Here is an 8902-nt window from a genome sequence, read left to right on the forward strand (position 1 = left end):
ATCCTGGGACCCTGCAGCACTGTCCTGTCCTCTGCACAGACAAAAGCTTGGCATTGCCTTCAATTCCCTCAGCACATGCCTAGGAGTATGTAAATATATATATATATACAAACACACTTTCATATATAAGTGAATATATATGTAATATTCACTTACTACTATGGAATATCCATGGGATGATCAGATTCCAGACAACTCGTGGAACAAAAGGAATGCCCTCTTCAACATGGCATTTAATGTACAAAAAAGAAAACAAAAAGAACCCCCCTGCCCCAGACTGCTCCACACCCCCCTCTGAATTCTGGTAGGAATCTCCTCATTCCCACTCAGTGATTTGAGTTGCAGCTCCAGGTAATTAACTCCACTCTATCATGTCTGGTAAGGAAATTAGTTTTCTCATCAAGAGAATTACTATCTGACAGAATGTTCTTCTGACAAACCTCTGGTGTAATCTGTGACACTTTCTGGTCACCTCTTTGTTCAGCAAGGTTTTTTGCCCCTCAGAATTTGTTCTAAAACTTCCCTTATTGGGATCACACTTGGAGCTGTGCTGCCTCCACCAACCCTTTCCTCTTTATGGGTACAGGCACCACCTTTGCCATTCTCCTGCCCAGATCAATGAATTAAGGCATCACTCACAAATCCTCAGACCACACCTGTAATTCCATATTTAGTTCTCTCAATATTTTATGAGGGATATGATCTACAACCTCTGTTTTTTTCAAAAAATCTGTTCACTACTGAGATGACAGCTGTTTTAACCTGTTCTCTACCCTGCTCAGGCTTTACAATCAGTATTATCCTCTTCTCCAGCTACTCAAGTGTTCCTTTAATATAAAGCATGAACATTTGGCACCTGTTTTAATTTTCTGTGTGTGGTTGAACTTGAACAAGATTTTGGGTAGCCTCTGCTGTACAAAAGTGCCTTGCAGACAGGATAACATAGGTTGGCCTGAGCTGCATGTGACCCTTAACTAGAAATTTATATTTATTTTTTTATATATACACACACATATGAAAAACCTCCTCCCAGGAGATTCAGGAAGGGCATCTAGAACATAAACACCCCAAGTTTTGAGGATTTAGGAGAAGAAGATGTGAGTGCCCCCTTGCTTGCCCTCCTTCCCCCACTGCATAAGTGCTGAGAAGGAATATTTTTGCCAGCAATACATTTTATAATCAGTAACATTTAAAAATCACTTTTGTGAGTTAGATCACTCCCTGAAGCAGCTCACAGAATCTCCTCTCCTGAGAAAGATGGGATGAACAGCACATCCATGGGACATTTTTCTTGCATGTTGCTGTGAAGCAGGGGGGCACCTTCCCAACAGACAGCAGAGGAACAGGCAGAAGTGAGCAGACTGTGTCAGGTAGAGCCTCTGCAAATAAAGTTCAGACTTTTTCTTTTGTTCAACAGCCAGTTTTTTTATGTACTCTAAGGTCCACATGGATCATCCTCAAAATTCTTGTTTCCTGGGCTTCCAGGGGACACTTACATATAAACATGAGCTCATCTGAGGTGAAATTCCCAAATGCAGCTCTTTGAAACAAAACAATCAGGTGACCTTAAATTTTGTGATTCTTAGGATGTGTTTCTGCACTTGTGGTTCTGCTGTAGCTCCCATTTGATAAAGATGGAGTGAGATATGGGATAATGCACCTCGTGCCCTTTCCAGAAATCAACACTGCACGTGGTATTCAAAGTAAATATTAAACCTAAATTGACCTTCAGCCAATTGTAAAAGGAGAGAAAAACCTCTCTGGGTGTGCAGCCTGATTGGGCTCCACAGAAATTACAACAGTGGCATTATCCTAAATAACATCCCTGTCCTTAATTTTAACCCTGACCATGAGCAGTTTCCTGCTAAGTTTCCTGCTAAGACACATTTCACAAGTTTGAAACAGGGTGAGGAACTTCTGCAGAGTTCAGCAAGCTGTGGTTGCACCCCTGGTGTAACTACACTGTTCAAAACTACTGCCACAGACTGCAGAAAAGCCCCAGTCCCAGCAGCTTTAGGGTAATTTAAAAAAGGCTCATCATCCCTGGTTCTTCTGGAGAAACAAATTGTTGGGTGCTTAAAGAAAGGAAGATGGTGGTGACTCACCAGGGGCACTCTGGGCATCAGGGAACACCTCATCCCCAAGACCAGGGCTGACAGCAGCTAAGATGGCTCTGGCACTGGTCCAAAACCAGCTGAATAAATCAGGAAACAGTAGAGCTCAGGGAAGAAATGCCAGTTTTTACAACAATTGCAGAAAACCCCACATGTACCAATTTCTCTGAGATGCTCTTTCCTGTGAGAAAATGCATGGTAGAAAATGCTCAATTGTCCCGTAAAAAAACCCACAACTGGAAAATGCAGTTTGTGTTTGCAGTGCTGAATGTGAAACTGTGCCTGGGTTACTGTCTGAATTTCACAATGATATTCTAATTCAAAAACCAAAGTTGCACAAGTTACTTCCCCACTGTTCATTTCCAAATTGCTTGAGCTGGTAACACGTGAGCCTTGGAGCTGTGGGGAAAGTCAGCTACAACCCCTGCAAGCTGCAGGGAGCCAAACTTGGGCAGAGCCAACTTTTCCAACGACTCTGAAGCCAGGGCATGTAAAATAAAGGAGTGACCCAATTGTCAGACATATTTTTATCTGGGTAGGTTACACGTGGTTTTGCTTATCATTGACAGAGATCCAAGAAGATTTGATAATCCATGAGCTAAAATGGGAACTAAACCCAGCCCTGGCTGGCTCCTGAGCTCCTGCTGAGCTAAAAAAGCTTGTGAGCCCCAAGGCTGGCCCATTTTTGTCCTTTATTGTAGGAAAACACAGCAACCCTCCCTATCTCAGTCCCATCTTGGCCTTTCCCACACTGTACTTGTAGGTAAGGAAATAAATCTAATCTAAAATGCTCAATGTTATCATATCAGATTTGGGCTTGCTCTCAGAATTGCTGCACCCAGCTCGTGCAGAGGAGCCAGGCAAAGCTTTCCTGGAGCATGCACTGAGGATTGGTACTGAGCTATGAGCAAGTTGTATTCTTGTTACAAGCATGAAGAACTCTCCACTGTGTGGGATAAGCCACCACATTTCCACATTAACACCTTCCCAGAAAGCCCAGGAAAAGCTACTTTTTGTTATTGCAGCAGGATTTTGCAGCTCTGTACTGGGACTCCTGCATTTCACAGGAGTTTGTGCACACACACAATGGTCCTACCACTCCTTTATCCACATAACCTATGGATGCTACCTTGCAGTGGAGAAAGCAAATTAGGAAACTGCTAGAACATACTCATGTTAATCAGCAGGGCTCTAATGAAGCTGGTGGTGCTCTGTTTGAACATTCAGTTTTAAGATTTCTCTTCAGCTCTCAGACAAAAGTTAGACAATTAACCTCCTATTAATATTAAACCAAAGTGGATTGACTTTTCCCCTTCAGATTTCTCAGATTTTTTTGTCCTACCCAGCAGTCCCAGCCCTGCCAAGCTGCACACGGGGTGTTGTTTGCTCTTAGTCATCACCTGCATCTGCTCACTCTGATTTCTCATTTATCCCATCCCCCACTGGAACATTTTATCCTAATTTAACGTGGAAATACAGGCAGGATATATGGAGTGTGCAACAGGGTCTGACAGCACAGATTGCAATTAAAGCTGTTTAAAATAGCACAAAACTGTTAATTGCCACCGAGTGAAAAATTGGCCATTTGCAGCAGAATTGTTCTCATTATTCCACAGTTTGAAAGGATTTGTGAGGATTTAGGGACGCACAGGGAGCGAGTGCTGGCACCATTAGAGGGTGCTGGAGTCCACACAATCCCAATCCACATCCAGCTCCATCCAGCTCTAGAGCTGCTCGTTCTCCTCAGGGACAGCAGAGTCTCAGAAAGACAAATCTGGGGATGAAAAACCATAATCGTGTTTTGTCACGTGTATAAGCCTTGCCCAAATAGCGACTGAAATATTTCCCCACAGCTATTGTCTTCACAGACTCCACAAAGACTCATGTCTGATCAAATGCACTTACAAAGGAGATTTAGGCAAAAAGTGCCATGAAATACCATAATCCTGACATTTCCTATTTTCTAAATTCTTTATTTTGCACCCTAGATAACATCCTTTAATAAGACAGCAGATATATATATATTTATTTTCTTACCTTTTAAAGGCAAAACATTAACACAAATATCATTCTACAGACTGCAGCCAACCTGTCTTACTCATCCCTCCTCTCCTCCTGGGATGACCAAGTGAATCCTGAATTTTCCTCACAGACATTTGCAATTTGACACTGGAATAACCACAGTAGTTGGCACTGACTGACTCTACTGACCTGATAGAGGGGTCTTTTTCCTTTGACTCTGTGAAGAAAAAAGGCCTTTCTCACACAGAGCTCTTAGAGAAGGAGAGATATGGAGAGAAACTACATCCAGGGAGGTTCCTCTGAGATGTCTTTTCAGCCAAAAGTGTCCTTTTCCCACTCGACCCCCTCAAGGGAGGGATTGCTGGGACAAATCTTGAGTTGCTACAGTGGTTAAAACAGTCTTGGAATCACAGATTTTAGGTTGGGAAAGACCTTGAAGGTTGTTGAGTCCCAGCAGTCCCAGGTGAGTGTGTGCTGCTGCTCCTCTGGGGCTGCACCACCCTGTCCCTGAAATGTTTGTGCACAGAAAACCCCACGAGGGGAACACAAACAGGAGAAAATGCTCCTTTCCAGTGCTTTCAATCAGTGCAGCTCTCCAAAAAAGGCAGGAGCATATCCCGAGTCCCAGAGCCCTGCAAAACCTGCAGGGCTGCAAACCCTGACTTTGCTCCCACAGGAGTGGGAGCAGTGTCTGATGGAGTAAATCTGACAGAATTCTGGTCCTTCTGACTCTGTTCCTCTGTGCTTCCCATCCTTCCAGGTCTGTGAGCACTACAGCAGGATACCCAGGGTCTGGTTTCTGAAATAGCTGCCTTCTGTAATTAGTTTGTTTAAATCTGTGTCTTTTTCAAATACTCTCTGATATCCTTTTTCCCCTCACATTACTGACTTTTGAAAGCAGATAAACACACTCCCAGCCAATTCACTATTTCCTTATCTTTTAAAATAACACTGTGGAGCTTGTAGTCCTCTGAGTGTGGTGAAGCTTCAGCAAAACTTTTTTACATTTAAGTCTAGGCCATCTCTCAAGAATGAGATGTACACAGTAATGTGATTTCTTAGAGTCGTGTTTTAAGCCATAAAAATAAATATGCAGTCTCAGAGATGCAGAGAAGAAAAAGACATTTTTGTAACCTCACCATGTTTTGTAAATTGATTTTTTTTTTTTTTTTTGCAAATCTTGGTTTTCTGTGTACCTGGTGGCCACGATTTCAGAGTTGAACAGCAGTGCTGAGTGCAGCCAGGCAGCATATGCCACGTGTAATTTTTTAATTTCCTGATAGCAGCAATTCTTACAGGCACAATAGCAGGTTTGTTTATTTTTTGTTCTTCATCAAGCCTTTTATTAACATTGTTAGATCTCCTGAGTGCACCTGGCTGGGCAGTGACTGAGCATAATGGCATCTTTGCCCTGGGCTCTTGGAGACAGTGCATATGGATGGGGAAGGCAGCAGATAATATGGATGCAAATTTCAAATTACTGGTTTTATCCCCCAGGCACTGAAGGAGGAAAAAATCTCAAGGAAATGGGGAGAACAATGTGGCTTTGAGTTTTTACTCAGGGTATAGACTTGAAAACCCCACTTGTGGTCCTTGCAGGGCTGTCCTTTGCAAATTAATGAAACAGGAATGAATTTCAGTGAGGAGAACCTGCACCCTGTGACTGAAAGCTCAGGCCCAGAACTGGGTTTGCCAGGCAGAGCCTTAGGAGGAGCCTGCACAGGATCAGGACACCAGAAATCCAAGCCATGGTCCTGCTGATGAGCCCCTGGCACAGGACTCCCTCATTTAGATTAATCAGGGTGAAGAGGAGCCAACCTTAATGAACCAGGGGAGGCATTTTCAGCATTTGACTCAAGTTCTCTTGCCTACAGAAGCACTCATATGGAAAAAGCAACTGTCTTTTTCTATTTATGTAATTTTGCCTTATCTTACTGGGGTTTTCATTTTCTCCAAAGGGTTTCCCACTGATAATGCCCTCCATGCCCCACGGGACAGAGCTGCTGTGACCCCAGCAGTTCACTGCTCCTCAGCCTCTGAAAGTGAAACACCAACTGAACCTTCTGAGCTGATTCCTCAGGTTTTGTGCTTCCCAAGGCACAGTCTCCCCTGGAGCAGCAGTGTCCATTCCTTTAGTTCAGTAAGTGCTGCAGAAATCTCTCAAACATCCTGCTACTCCTCCACTAGCATGAAAGAGAAATAAGCTTTGGCTTTAGGCACCTTTTAAAAATCAATGCCATCACTACTGGCAATGGATTTTCTTGCTCCTTTTTTCACAGATCCATGGCCATCTCCTGGAGGATGATCCACTCTCATTCACATCTGAGGCTTCTTCCAAGCTTCAGAACCTGGGTCAGTCTGGTGATCAGTTGGAAGAGAGAATTAATTAAATTGGATTGCTAGAATGAATTCCACAATACCCTGGGAAGTCTGATATTTGTAATCAACTATGGAACTGTTGCTAGGACACTGGAATTGTTGATTTTTTGGAAAAAAGATCTATTCAAATACTTGCCTGTCTAAAGCTATGAATCCAAGATATACAAAAGTTTAGCTGGTCCTGTGAACAATTTTTTAGTGCTTTCATTTATAATATATTAACTCCTGACTCAGAAAACATATGGAAAAGCCCACAAGAATCTACTACTACATGTGTAAGATATATTCCTAAAGAGAAACAAATTTTAGCTGATGAATTGTTAATTCCATGACCTTTTTCCTCTGCTGCCCTACCTGAGCAGCAAGGACACACAGAAGACAATTAATATCTATTAACAATGTTAGATTTAGTTTGCACATCTGACACTAACACATCATCCCCCACAGCATAAAAAGATTTATAACATTGAAATATAAAGGACTTGGTGATGGAGCTTGTACCCCTTTAACCAGAACAACTGCCCCAAAGTTCAGTGTTAACTCTCAGTTTTACCAAGTTCTTTTTCTCAGTTTCCACCTGCAGCCCCATGAAAAACCCTGAGCAGTTCTACTTGCTCTCCAGAGCTCAACTTCAATTACTTTCAGAAAGTTTTCTCATCCTTAATTGTCATTTATCCAAGTTATTATTGTTTAATCCTTTAATCTCTTGTCAATCATGACAATCTTCCCCTCTGTTTTTCTTTCCACGATGTTCAACCGCCCCAGCAGTGACAGACAGACCCAGCATGACTGTGGTGCACACAAGGAAACATTTTCTAGTGGGAATCATCTCAGAATGTGTCTTCTCATCTGTGCTCAGCAGACTCTGCGTTGCTCTGTCCATAATATTCCAATGGATGAATTGTTCATTTTACTACGTTTTAGAGATAACATCCATTTTATTCATTATTATTTTGTCTTCAGTTCCAATACATTTCCTTTGCTTTCATTGTCTGATAGAGACTTTGGGGTAGAGAAGCTGGAGGTGTAGATAAACCCACAACTGATGAGGTGCAACTAAAGCAATCAGAAGAAAAGACCATGTTATCCACATGGCTTTATTTCTAAACTTATTTTTGCCTGTCAGAAAGTTAAACTTGGTTGCACAGAAAGTGATTCCCAAACCGTTATTTAATTCTTCAACTCTGTTTCTCCATCACTTTTTCTCCTGTTCTTATACCATTAATGAGATCCTAAAGAAGATTTGGTGAGTATTGTGTAATTTAAATTGTCCTCTATTCCTAGCACATGATTTCTCTCTTCTGAGCTGCCCTGGGGTCTGTCTTAGCTTCAGCAAATTCTATTCACTGTGATACAACTGAGGCCATCAGCGATGAATGTTTTGTTCTCATTGTTATGAATCTCCAATAAATCCATTTCACACAAAACTAGGACACTTTCAAATACCTGACATTGTCACTTTTAGCCTTCAATGTACAAAAAGATGTAACAATAGTGCAGTGGCTGCTGCTGGTCAAACCCACCTTTGACAGGTCCCTTTTCTCTTGCTTACACGAGCTCCAACCCCTCTAAACTGTGACTGCAAGGGATGTGATGGGTGTTAGGAAGGATGGCTGATGACCCTGAGAAAAATGCAATTTATTGTCAATTGTCCATTCTAATCTGTGGGAAAAACAAAATCATTTTCTTGAAATGCTGTGTGAAAAAAACAAGTTTTGGCCCCAAATATTCGGAACATAATCTAAGCACTCGCTTCGCTCTTCCCTCGCAGCGCCGATGAGCCCCCAGAGTGCTCATAAATATTGGCAGAGCACAGGAGGCTGGGCTCTGCCAGCTCTTTTCCTGCTGAATTGGAGTTAGTGTTTTTAACACAGCGATACATAACAACGCCCTTAATGCTGTTCCTTGGAACTTGGGCCTGAAATTCTGCTTCAACTCACTGAGGTCCTAGGACATGGAGATCAGCTGAAGATATTGCTGCCAAAAAATAGTGAATGCATGTGCTGGTAGACCCCAGGAAGGGGGGCCTCTGCATTTCAAACAGCTGCTCTTCAACTGGAGCAGGAGGAGAGGGGAAAAAAGAGGTTTTGCACTTTCCAGTTTTATTCACTTTTGTTCCATGTACATCAGTGAGATTTGCATTTAAATGTAGAGTTCAAGGTAACAGAATTCTAAAATTCCCATAAAACCAGTTTTTGTGTCTGTACCAAGCTCTGTTCAGACTGAGATGTACATGGAGGAATGTAGCTGACACACACTGTGGACACATCCTCCTAAGGCATCACAGAAGGCTTTGCTTTCAATAATTAATTAGTGGTCAGTTCAGTATTACATTGAAATCTAAAATGTCATTTCAGCTCGATTCAGACTGATTTTTACCTCCTTGT

Source organism: Molothrus aeneus, chromosome 14 (assembly GCF_037042795.1).
Source record: "Molothrus aeneus isolate 106 chromosome 14, BPBGC_Maene_1.0, whole genome shotgun sequence".
Classification (NCBI taxonomy): domain Eukaryota; kingdom Metazoa; phylum Chordata; class Aves; order Passeriformes; family Icteridae; genus Molothrus; species Molothrus aeneus.